Source organism: Pseudoliparis swirei, chromosome 23 (assembly GCF_029220125.1).
Source record: "Pseudoliparis swirei isolate HS2019 ecotype Mariana Trench chromosome 23, NWPU_hadal_v1, whole genome shotgun sequence".
Classification (NCBI taxonomy): Eukaryota; Metazoa; Chordata; class Actinopteri; order Perciformes; family Liparidae; genus Pseudoliparis; species Pseudoliparis swirei.
Window position 1 is genome coordinate 11,940,712 of NC_079410.1, and position 13,951 is coordinate 11,954,662.

Sequence of the window (13,951 nt, forward strand, 5' to 3'; positions counted from 1 at the left end):
CCATATTTTCTCCGTTCGCGGAAAAGTTATTATGCTATATATTGACTTTTTTGAACTTCCAGCGTTTTCAGGTTTTTGCATGCACAAATTGAAAACATTGCATTAAACTTATTGATTAATATGAATGGATGTGAAGTAGCATGACACAAAAGTCAACTCTTCATGTTGTCATGACTCAGAGTTTCTGTCTTGTTTTGTATCTCATTTTGAAGTCCTTGTGTCGTCTGTCTCCCTGTGATTGTCTGCCCTGGTCCTGATTGTTTCCTTCTGTGTGATTGCATTGTGTCCACCTGTGTCTCGTTCCCCGTTGTCCAATCACCTCCGCCTTCCTGTGTATTTAAACCCTGTTCGAGTCTTTCCCCAGTGTGGCTTTGTACCGTTTGGATTGTGTTTGTCGTCCTGTGGTACCTATCTAGTTGTAATTCAGAATTAATTATTGCTTTGGAAGTTATGTTGGCATTTGGGTCCTCTCTCTCTACGGCAACATATGACACATGTTTGAATTTGGTCCAATCAGATTGGTGCATAACAAATCCCTCAAAACAAATGTTAGTGGCAAAAACCACAGGAGCAAGGTGACTGCACTGAAACTGGCATATTTTGTATTTTGTCATAGTATGAAATGTTACACATTTACATTTTAAAACAGCAACACCTATTTTATGAACTGAAGTGGCTGACCAGCACTCACCAATTGAATATAAGTCAATTAAATCTCACAACAAATTTCTGGTGGTCCTTTTTTATTGTCTTCTCCATAACTGTTTACAGGGTGGGCAAGGCTGTCTGCCCACACATTATAAAAGCGGCTTAACACACCTGGAAAATAAAATGCCACTGAAAAACGCTTGTCTTCCAGGGCACCATAAAGTCCACCACCTCAACTCATGACTAATAGGCTGTTAACACTGCTTTAACAAACCTGAGCTCTACCGTAACACTTTTAATGTGTTGTCATGGATAGGTGTCTGTACAACATATCTGTAAACCTGTCTGCATCTACACAGCATGTTCAGGTGCATCGCATTTCAGGTGCATGTTGTGCAATTCCATTATGTCACAATGGATATTAAAACAACAGCAAACCTGAGGTTCTAAATATCTGCTAAAGGTACTTAAACATTACTAAATCATACTGAAACTTCAAATTAAATGCATAATCTTAAAGCTTTTTAATAAAATATTACATTTTATATTTAGTTTTTCCTTTTATTTGCTGAAGAGATCATATTTACGAAGGAGACCTGTCCGCATGTGGGGTATCGGGTGCACATGACAAGACATACAAAATATCCAGTTTACTGTCATGGCAGCAAGAACTGTTGCAAAGTCTGGAAGAAAACCGGTCTCCGAGTGACGCAGTGCTGACGTGTCCACTAAGTCTAAACACCTTAGGAGAAACAACTCTACTTGTGGCCTCCACCAACCAACTTCAATACAGAGAGATCAAAAAAAGATACAAAATAAAACGGGGTTTATTTTCCAAGGTTTATTTTTAGGAAATTGTGTCAAGTCATAAAGGGAATTTTTTGTTTGTCAAGATGTCTTTTTATTTTTTCCCCGTTGACAGAACAAGTTCTAGGAAGTGAAGAGTAAGTATTCATTGAAACGGAATTCAGCTGAACAGGAAGCTGGCCAACAGACAAGCTTCTTAGTTTTCACGAAGGCGTCTAACAAAGTGGTCCAACCGGTGGCTGTCTGCAGTTGACATATTGTTTCACCCAGTCTAATATTACAAGATAATTACAGGGCAAGACATTTTTTTTTTCATTAAATATATTGCTTAATTATTGAACAATACTATACAATACATCACACAACCCTTGGTGTAATGGCCCAAAAGCTCTAATGATACATTACAAGATTAAACATAATCATGTAATCTGAATGAGCTGGCTTCTGTATCACCAATACTACCATGATGTTTTTAAAACATTTTATGTAAAAGGGATACTGTTAGCAGTGTGTTGAACAGGCAGGTTTTCTTTTCTTCTTTTACCCCCTACGGGTCAGTGGGAGTGTAAACGTCACTCTGAATTGATAAACTGCCGTCTGAGCCGACTTGTCAAATAAAGATTTCTCAGTTTCAGCCGAAAAACTAAATGATCCGTGTGTTGTGATCTGTCTTTCATTTCACGTCATCGGTGAATAGTTTTAAAAGCCATTTTCAGTTATTATTTTATTATGTTGACCATTTATGTTGAATACACTTGAATGGAGGTGATTTAAGCATTTTTAACACCTGGTAACAATGTTATCTTTTACCAAGAAAAAGGTGAAAGCAGTCCGTTAAAGCTGGCTGAGACAAAGGTCCTTTTAAGATATGACGTGCAGGTGACCAACTTGTATTCAAGTCATGTGGCTGGCTGTCAGGCTACAACCTGAGGCACGGCTGATTGTTAACACCCCACAGCGAGACCTGTTGCCCTGGGCTATTAGTCATCCTGACAAGCATGGCGTATGTGCCACTCTCTCTGGTCATGACACACTTGTTTCCACCTTCTCACACCACTCCAGCTCTGATATATTCCTAACGCATAGTGGCAAGAGTGACACAATGCCGCCGAACCAAAACAAGCACCTATCAATTATTGATGAAAGAGGCCTTTTACCTATTTTTTACATCATGTTTAGGGTAGGGCGTGGATGGGACTTAAAGCAATGTCTGAGCTAAGGAAGAAATAACGTTGACAAACTGGCAGTGCAAACCTGCAAAGCAATGTTACATCAAGACAGTATTTCATTAAATGTTTTGTGCTTGAACACAAAAATGGTTTTTTGAATAGTTCTGATAAAACTAAATGTCGGCAATAGTGCAGAAAAATTACACATTATACATGAAAATACAGATGAAAATTACATGTTAATATTGTTCTGCTACTTTTAATCCTCATTAACTCTCCTTTAATGGGAACATGGGACCACATTTCTTTCCTAAAATTCATTTAGCTCAGGTTCGTGCTCATTTTACTGCATTTAATTAATAATAATAATATAATAATTCGGACTTCTATAGCGCTTTTCTAAATACCCAAAGACGCTTTACAGGGAACAAGAGACAGACAGAACAAACAAAAAGATAGCATTGAATTAGACTGAATATGTACAGTACTAATGATTAAATGTTGAATAAAACATGTTTTTTTTCTTTTTCTTGCTGTTACTCAAATGAATGACAACATTATATACTATCACTTAATAACTAGTACTGAATTCCATTATAAAGAGGCACATTTGTGATTTTGGGCAATACAAACAAATGTAATTGAATTATACACATTGTGTGTTCTTCTTTCTCGTGCACCATATGTCAGAATAAAATGGATGGGTCTTAGTTTATTTTCAATTATTGACAGAAAACTACCCAATTAACTAAATATGATCTATTAAATTTAGGATAGGACATATTTAAATATAATAATAGTTCCGCTTTTCTTTACGATACCTGTCTCAGCGATGTTCACTGACCTGTCTGCACAAAGGACACTTGTGTGGATTCATCTTTAACTTTGTGAGAGAAGGAGATGTCGCTATAAAAATTTAATCAATCTGATTTATGCTGCCATTGATACACTTCATTTGCAGATCCTGAGTCTTAAAACAGCCTTAGGACTATTGTGTTTTGTTCTTTGCATGTCATGCTTAAAAGTTGACCTCTAAAAGGCTCTAAATATTAAAGTAAACAAATCACAACCTTGGCATATTATATGGAGTTTTGTCCTCAGCGGTACTCAAAATGAGGGAATATAACAATATTAATGTGTCCATTCATGCAAATAGTGATGCACTAATGTTGACTTATTTTGAGTTATAATCCGTGTTTTTGTTAGGCATTGGTTTGAGACTTATGTCTGAGTTGCCATTCAAAGCTTAGCCAGCTGTAAGAAATATAAGCAGTGATTTAATATAAGACCAGGTAGGGATTCAGTCCGCTGTTAAAGTCATTATGAACGTTCTCTTCTCTTTCATCATGTCCAGGTTGGAGGCCTCCCTTTGGCTGCTGCAAAGAGGAGACGTGATCACTGGATCAAATGTGGGGCCATAGATAATGTATGTGGTTAATTTACAGCTTTTCTTAATCTTGTCTTTTGCTGGTCCTGAGGTGACAAGCAAAGCTGTATTCACAAACTCTGAGGTGTAATCAACAATCAGAAATAGGAAGCTGGACGTCAGGCTTTTATAAATGGTTTCCTCGGAGGAGCTTGATTTACTGTCCCGAGCACAGTTGAACTTACAGTGTGTGTTGAAGCGATGAAGGGGAGGTATAGGGGAGGCCTGAAGATCTGGGTGAGCACAGAACTACAAATTACATTTGAAGGAACAATATCCCAAAATCAACTCAAATGCTTTTCATGTCTGAGGAATAGATTTATGCCGAGTTTAGTCCGTATAAACCATCACATGGACTGGAGGTCTTGCCCTTTGACCTTATTATTCATAAAGGAGGAAAACATCTGTAAAGACCGAAATGGGTATGGGGTGACATGAAGTTTGTGAGCTGAAGTTCTTGTTGAAACATAAAAAGCCCATTTTATTTTATATGTATTTAAACCAGGACAGCCGCAGAAATATTGCTCTTTTTTTCATGATTTTAAAATATAGTGTTCTTATTTCAGTATTAAGCTTTTTTTTATGTAAGTGTAATAATTTCATTATTCTCCCACTTTGTTGCATTGAAAATGACCTAACCACATTAGAAGGTCGAGCCTTCAAAATCCATCCCAGAGTGCTGATTTTGGTTTCAGATAAGAGCTTACCTAACACATACCCAATCTCTATCAAATGACAGCAATATTTCTTTAGTCCCTTTTTTTAATCAACCAAGAGCAATAGAGTGGTTCAATGCGTATGCTGCATTGTGTACATGTTTGCTCTATACAGATGTTATATGTGAAATAATGACTTTAATACATGGAGGCTTAGTTGTTTTTACTACTGTCATGCTCTTTCCCGTCAGTCCATCCAAAGATAAACAGTTATACATCCCTCTCATTCACTGTCTCACAACAACACTGGCATACGCATTGAGTTTTATTAGCTGTACTCTGACCCATGCAGACCTTGCATTTCATTGTGCCGGTATATCGGGTTTACAGTGCAAGCTTAGCCATAGAAGAAAAGATGTCATGGATTAAATGGACCGTGACACTCCGGTATAAAGTATTTAGCTATAATAGTTAGGAGTAAATACAAAATAATTACTGAAGTTTATGGAGGACCAGAGTTTAGTGAATTATGAGTGAGTTCATAATTTTACTGTTGATTGATTTAAAATGTTTTTTTTAGATGTTGGTTTGCCGATATATGAAAGACACCACAAGCTAGACACATCCAGCCATGTCTCTTTTCATTAGGAAGTTGTTACCATGTCCCGGGGTCAAGGCGGTCCTCATTAAAATGTTCATCTTTGCAACTTAACTGCAATAAACAAATCTCAGAAAATACAGAAATACATTTGCAGATAACTTATTGGTCTGCGGATATTACGGCATACACTCTTATCCCCACATCCTCCCTTAGGGACCTACACCAAAGTGGAAAAAGGGCACATCACTCATATTTATGGAAATGATCTGGGAGAGCTCTCCCATGGTGCTCGGCTTCTCAGCGGGTGCCATGCAAACGCAGACGATGATCTCTCCAGCAGCTGCATAACCAGGACAGACCTGTGATTCACATCAAAAGGCCATTGCAAGGTTTCCAAAACAAAACACAGAAAACAAAGTTTGATCACTCCGTTTGGAATTAATGTTGATGAAATGTGGCTGAATTAAGGGAAATATTTTTCCTCTGCAGCAGCAGTTCCTTAGGGGTTGAAAGAGGTGCCAGGGATCTGAATGTTCTCAGCCCCTGGCCCTTATTTGACCTCAGGATTCTTCTTTAAATAGTACGCTAAGTCATTAAACATCAGAATTTGAAAAGAGATATTGATACATCCAAGTGCATTACACATGTTGGTTGAATGTTGCAAAAAAGCTAACTTTCTATCTCTGAAATATATAAAGTTTTCAGCACAACTGTACTTCCAACAGCTATCAGCGTACACAAGCCTCTGACCACTCAACCTCCTTGATTTGAATGACATCATTCTCATTTATTAGAAATTAGTAGAGTAATGTTTTTTTGAGGTGAAAATTGCTTTCTACGAAATGATAATCATTACTTTTCCTTTGCTGTAAAATATAAAGTCTTTAACAATTTATTGTAAGTTTCTGCTTTTCTCTCTTTTTTTTTCTTTGGCTCTTTTTTATATTTAACATAATTCTTGCTTTCATAAAGTCTTCTTAAGGATTTTAAAGAAAGAAATTAAAGTTAAGTTGTTGACTTCCCAGTTTTCAGGATGTGACACAGACTTAGAACCTGTTTATGGTTATTAGTTGGATTTAAGTCCGTCAATACAAAATCAGGTTTCCTTTAGCTGGCAGCGTATCATCTGCCAAGACAAAGGAGACCGATGTAGTTATGTTGTAAGTCATTAAATCGTGAGTGATGAGCTTGTCTGCTGGGCTTCACTTCAAAGTCAACAGAAACTAGACTGAGATATTGTCTGCTGTCAGAACTTAATGCATTGAATGAATGTAATGGTGGGTCAGTAAACCGTACACTTGTTAGCCACATCACATTCAAAATAAACCGTAGTTAGGTTGAGGAGAAGAGTGTGGTTGTTATTAACTTCACTGACTAACAACTCCCGTGGCAAATAAGCCACTTGACTAGCAACTCACAAGAGTCACATGACTAACGACACCAACGACTCGCATGACAAAATGTCAACATTTACCACTTCGACCGGGACACAAACAATGGCCTCCTGAACTGTTTGTCCCATCCCCCTCGCCTCTCACCTGCCTTTCTTCTACGTCAGTTGCTCTGAGGACGTTTTTTTTTGTGTGAAATGGAAATGAGGTATTAAAACAATGAAGTCCCAGACAGGCGCTATATGACGACTGCAGGTCACCCTTCCTCTGGAAAAGTCATACTGAGACGCAATCGAAAGACAACAGCCAAAAAGAATATTTACACAAAGGCTGTGAATTACAGTTGTGTGTGGGTTTGCCTGAGGCAGGACACTCTCCTCGTGCTTAAATCAAAAGCAAACGTAATGAAATATGCATCCGACTCGTGACGTTTTTACTATCAACAGTGAGAGAGCCAACTGCGAGTATGTCATCCCTGTTGATGAGTTGTATTTATCCTCTTCTGCTGCCGTGTTACAAAGGGAGATAATGTGTCTCACTGAGTGCTGCAAGCTTTGAGGCAAAGTGCTACAAGGATTTCATAGTTGGGGTTACGTGCTTGAATTCACATTTCTGCCCTCTGAAAGTTTACCAATCCAGACTGAGGTGGCCTTTCACTTATTTTTGATGGCCTTGTGAGGGTGTATATATCAGCCATCTCACCTTTTTCAGGCTTGGCGCGGACAGCAGGCGCCGATGGAAATCCAGGGTGGGTGCCACTGACCGTCATGCCATAGCACTCTGGCCTCTCTCCTTCACCAGCAGGCAGACAGGAAGGGTAAAAACTGGGAACTCACTAATATGGACAAATACTGTTTCAGTCCGTGTAACCTGAGCGCCAGGGGAAAGAGCTGCATGAATGACAGACTCTTCATTGCTGTAAGCATCTATTAATCACAGACTCTCACCTCTCTCTGGTGTTCTGCTATTTCTCTATTTTTCTCCCCTCCAAATGTAAACACCTCTTTTGGGAGAAAAAACCTCCTTAACAGGGATTTAAAGGAAGTCGAGCCTTAATTTAAGAAAACCATCAAGCAAAGGAAGGAGATCCAGCTTCCCTTGGCATTTCGAAGTGCTCCAGAAATTGCATGATGATTTTGGCAAGTTATTCAGATTGCTGTATTCTTTTTTCTTTGGTTACATGATCAGATTCTGGCAACCATAAAGTCTTCCCAGTGGACATCCTCAGGCTGCGTTCCATCCAGTGTCCATCAAAACTCAGCACACAACGAGGTAAAGACAAGGCGGGGACCACACCTCACGGACCAGTTTATTCTATTAATCAAATAGAGAGAAAAGAAAACGCATCCTAAAACCAACCACCACGTAAGGTGCAGTATAATTACATTGCTTTCATTGTTCATTGTATTTTATACATTTTCAAATGTATTGAAACCTACAGATATCTTTATTTTATTTGTTATTAAGTCATTCAAATATAACGAAGTCTAACACTAACACTGAAAATGAAAATGATCAACTAATGTTTGTATAAAAAGGATAAAGACACACTGCAAATACAGCAAGGGGTATCCCGGTTACACGATGGTCCCAACATTTTAGGTTTCTAAAAATCCCATTCTGACTATCAACGATCAACAATACTTCATCAGGTAGGTCACTCAGTTATGAGCACGTATAATTGAGAATTATAAAAATGTCTTGATTGATTAAAAATGTAACATACTGGATTGCAAAGTCACAATCTAAGTGTTTTTGAAAATTAATTGTTATTTTAACTCATGTTATTTCACCTGTTGTGATAATGGCCAATGCTGGGAATTTGAAAGAAAATTAAATTTCCTCTGTTAATATCTAGAAATAATAACATGTCTGGTTGTTAGAGAGTAAGACTGATACCATATCAGCCATGTATTCCTCTCTTAGTGATCCCTATGGAGTTGCTCCCTCTAGTGGAGTAAGGGGAGCTTGTTTAATCACTCTAGGGATCAATCTCACATTACTTGTTCACAGTGCAGCTACAGTGCTATGAACACGCATGTTTGTGTCAAGCAAATAGGTACAGATGTGTACCCCACTCAATACAACTGTAAAACTATACAGGGTTCCAGAATAATACAAACTATCTAAAAGCCTTCATGTTGCTCGTGTAGTTCCTTGCTATATGTATTCCTGTGTTTATATATGTTATCCTGTAAACATGAGTAATGAAAACATAACCATAGCATAACACCGTCTGAGGCCTATTAAGTTAATTTAAATGTAATTGTTGCATCTGGGGAATCATTAATTAGTCAATCAATCGCCTGCTGCTGTGACAGGGCACCTGGGTTGGAGGGCGCAATGGAAACCACAGCTGGCTTTATGTAAATGAGAATTAATTAGCGAGCTTGCGTTTCAGCGTCCGTATTTGGACTGAAAACATTCTCAGGAGTCCGAGCCAGGGCAGGGGAGTCTCCACCAGCCTTCTGTGGTCACATCCCATCTCTGTCGGACAGAATAATTTCACCTCATTACCTCTGCCATGTATAAATAGAAGTCTTTCCACGCACCAGCTCTTTAATGACATGTGCTCTTTAAACACCTACAATTAACCCCTTGTGACTGGGGCCTTGTGTCTCCCCCATGTTAGGCTGGTACTCTCCGAACTGTAGAGTAGTCCCAATGGATTACACCCCCACTCAAGCTGAACCCATACACCCCATTCAGGCTCAGTTCAGTCCACTACACCTCCACCTCAACTCACAATCATTAAACAGCCATATATCATGTGTTGTGTTTTCCCTCCCGCTGGATTTATTGGGTGACTGATAGAGTTTACAATGTGTCTCAAGCAGCACGAAACACGTCATGACAATTCGTACACGCATCGTGCTTACCGTATATTTCTCCCCCGAAACATGCCACACATATGTCAGCCCACCCTCACATCCACCACCAACACACACACACGCACACACAGATCTTACATGTCCAGTATATGATTGTTGAGTCTGCTGTAGCATGTCATAAGGCAGTTCTGTCTGAAAAGAGATGGAAAAAATAACCTCGAAGTTTTTGATACGACTCCCCAGAGCCCACTTGGTTGAAGTTATTTGTGGCAGGTATCCAGCTGATGGACTGCAACATGCTTGTTATTATGGCTCTTCAGATAGAAATACATTGTTTGTCCAAACCCAGAGGCGCTCTTCATATCTCAATTCCTCCGTCACAGAGATTTGGTCCTGGGATGTCGTATGTGTACAGATTGTAAAGCCCTCTGAGGCAAATTTTTAATTTGTTATATTGGGCTATACAAAATAAACTGAATTGAATTGAAAATGTGCGTTGAGGTCTCTGCTGCTACACAAGTGTTGCCTTACACAGTGGCTCCATTTGAGTGTTGATTATGGTATTTTCCCCCTATAAGGTCTCTTAGCAGGGAAGTGAAGTGAATGACATCAAGAGTGTCAATCACCTCAAATCTTTTCATTCCTTGAATCATATCAATCTTTGTATAGAAGTACCCATTTTAACAGACATAGTTGGATCTTGTAGACTTATTCCAAAATCCTCTTTTCAAAAGAATGAACACATTTAAAAAATGCGTGAATATATCAACATCCATGGCTATCCACACTCCACTGGCTGAGATAGAACTCTGAGTAACAAGCCAGGCACTGGCTCATTTCCTCCCTACGGCAAATAATTCAGTCAAAAGCTACTTAAGAAAAGCTAAAGCTCACAATGGATTCCTCAGATATTCAACATGAAAACCGCAGCTTTCCTCAGCCAGAGCGCCACCTATAATCACGGTGTCAGACTCCGGTTCTGTGGCGACCTCAGACAAGTTTTTCTTGGACGGGTACCACACCAGTGGCAGGAGTTGCCCGTGCTAAAACAGGCAGTGTGAAAACACCCTCACGATCAATAATTTGGTCACTGACTTGTGCCACATTTGTCATGTCAGTAAATGACAGGCTAATTAGAAAGTTTTCCTCCTGTAGCATTGGATTGAATATGTTGTATGACGACATAATGCGTTTTAAAAAGTCATGAAAAATGTCGTTGTTTATTCTACATTCATGCATGAAGTCATAATTCAGTAAACAACAACGCTGAAATCTGCACTTCCACTTGGAAAGCAATCATCCTGCTCCGAAATGGGGCACTGCAGTTGTCAATAATTTACTTTATACATCAGAATACATCAGATGATGTGTGAAAAATATTCATGCAGTTATTGATTTATGTTGATTAATATGTGAAACATGCCTAGAATCACGTAGTTTTTCAGAATGCCCTGCATTTACTTTTTACAGTGGCTATATTTAAAAATGTTTTGAGGACAAACTATTATTATTCATTCCATATGCTAGCGACTCAGTCAGAAACAAGACCCATCCTGGGACCTGAAATTGTTTTCTAAGATTGTTCTTATATTCTTGCGTTTATAGACTTTTTTTAATCTGTCAATTTTGATCCACGACTGTCATCATGTTACTTTCATTAGAGACAATCCAGTTTATTATGAAAAGCCTACTCAGGGAGAAGAAAAACTATAGCCATGTTCACGCAGCGCCTGAGCGGAATATTTACAACGTAATTGCAGTTGCATGCGACATTTGATGCAACCAGGAAATCATGTTGGCCTGTGTTAATTGGAGTCTAACTGCTCTCCAGTTTTGTGGCTGGTTAGGCATAATTTGGCCACCACAGTCTGATCAATGTCAGCCTCCTGCATCTTAATCACAGCCAGATAAGAAAAACAGAGAGTCTCACACAGAGGTGCTCACATTGGAATATGTGTTCACATATATCGTACAGTATGATATGTGGAAAGTCAACAGTTTTCTTATTTCAAGCTATCACGGGTTAGAAAAATACTGATAAACAGGACATGAAACACAAGTTATGTTTTCATGACTGAGATATATTGGGTAATACATATATAGATTAATAGAGTTAAAGAAAATACCAAAATACCATAGATAAACTGTTGTAGAAAAATATTTGACAGTCTATTCTGAACAACAGCATTTCACTGTAGTTGTGCAAATATGAAAGTTACTTTTGAATGTTTTATAAAGTAATAAGTTGGCTGGAGTTTCTAAAAATGAGAATCTCTCTCGTTAGTGTTTCCAGTCTTACATCGGACGCTGCTTCTCGGTTCCTCATGTCAGACGTTTTTGGGACCATGAAGATATTAGCTTAATGTCTCAACTCCCAAAATATTTAAAGGACGCACATAACCATTGCTGTACTTGGCCTTGCCTTGGATAAATAAAAGGATATGGTTTCAGCAGCAGTGACAGTCTCACATTTTATATCCTGTAAATGTGTCATCGTGCCCCAGAATGATAGTTTACCTGAACTGATGGAAATGAATGGTGGTGTGTCACCATATCCATGGGTATTTTGGTTCATATATTTAGACTTCTGATTATGGTTTGCAAAATCACAATCCCCCCCCTCCCCCCCCAACACACACACACACTCCCAACCCGTAGCACGCGTTCATGTTGACTTTGTGGTTTCCCCAAATTGGACTCTGGCTCCAGTTGGCTGAGTTTCCATAGCAACCTTTGGCCTTATCTGCTACTGGTGAGAACAAACAATGAGGTCTTTCACTTTCTCAACTCTCTCTTTCCACAACTTTAAGTAAAAAGGCTACTTATGTGAATGTGCACTATGTCTAGTAGCTAACAATATCACATTTTTTAGAATTAGCTTCCATCTCAAATCTGTGTAAATATGGAATATGGTGTTATACAAATATTGTGTTTATAATATCCTATAAGTTTGGATAGTTATATAAACTCATACTGTTGATTCATTAATGCCTGTGTCATTCAGTGGTTGTGAAAATATTGTTATATATATGTATATATATATGTTTTATAAATATAAAGCCAGTATTTTAGTATTCCGAGTACAGTCACATACTTCTACATCATTATGTTTATTTATCTAGTTTACAAGACCTTTTCTCAACATACATCTTTAGTATAAGAACAAATATGAATAAAAAAACAAAACTGTTTCCACTAATTTTGTATGACTATTATAACAGCTTTCTTTGGCAACAGTGAACACGTTTTCCTCTCAAAACAAAACAAAACAAAAAGATGGCATATCCATAATGCATTGTGTTTTCTTATCCGTGAGCTTGGTTAAGGGGAGGACATTTCCTCAGATGCTGTAATAATCAACTGACTTAATGTACAGCCAATCTGATGGATGAGGCTGTGGCTCTACTTCTCCAGCACAAAGGGGAGGGGATGTGGAGTGTTGTTCTTGGTTGAGCTCCTAGATCATTACATTTGTTCAATGTGAAACGTCATTATTAATACAGCGGGAAGGAAACTTGTCCAGACGATCTGCTGTCGAGTAATGATGAAGCCATTCTTCAAAGACACATTTGGAAGAAAGTAGTTGATACTGTGTCTACTTTGACTCAAAGTGAAATAGCTAATTCGTCAAATCTTCAGGGTAAGCCGTAACGGTAGTGTTTAAGACTCTTCCAGGCAATGTCAGAAATTATTCTGTCAAATTGTGAAGCTTGAATACTGTAATACAATGTAAGAATACTAACAATAATAAAACCCCACATTGGGGTTGCTGCCAAAAGTGACAACAAAATAAGCATGTTCATAATTTGGGTTCTGATGATATGGACTTAAAGTATATTGTGTCTTTTTAGTCTTGTTTACACTACTTGTTATTCACCCATTGAGACTCATTCATACACCGCTGGCACTGCCTTCAGGATCAACTTGGGTTAAGTGTCTTTCCCAAGGACACATTGAGGAGACGGGGATCAACTGCTGATCTCCTGATTGAGGGAAAGCCTCAAGACTGTTACAAAGCTAAACTAAAACGAGCTGTGAGGGAGTTCCGTGTGAATGATAACTTAAATTCTATTTTAGTTTGTTCTGGTTTGGCATAGTTTACATTGTAGAGAACATAAATGCATCACATTCACCACAGACAACACATTTGGTGACATTTAGGCCCGAGCTGCCCTTTGGCTCTATTGAGTCTGTAGCTCTGGCCCCCCTTGGGAATCATGCTTATGAATATGGTTTAACAGGTAACACACTTGTCTATGTTTATATATGTGTTGTAACATGTGGTGCACACATGCCAAAAACAGGACAGGTGTAAAAAATTACTCATACTTGTTCTCACAACATCACTCATAGATATTGCGTTCTTGCTGATGCTCATTTTAAAATGATCTACTTTATGCACGCTGATAATTTGCTTTGTTG

At 38.5% G+C, this 13,951-nt stretch overlaps 1 long non-coding RNA gene across 1 annotated transcript; it reads left to right on the forward strand.

Annotated features, from left to right (window-relative positions):
* The first annotated feature begins 7,428 nt into the window (after positions 1 to 7,428).
* Positions 7,429 to 8,835, forward strand: LOC130188795 (uncharacterized). Its single transcript, XR_008830652.1, has 2 exons — positions 7,429 to 7,515; positions 7,887 to 8,835. It is a non-coding gene; the product is annotated as an uncharacterized LOC130188795 (long non-coding RNA).
* Positions 8,836 to 13,951: the final 5,116 nt, after the last annotated feature.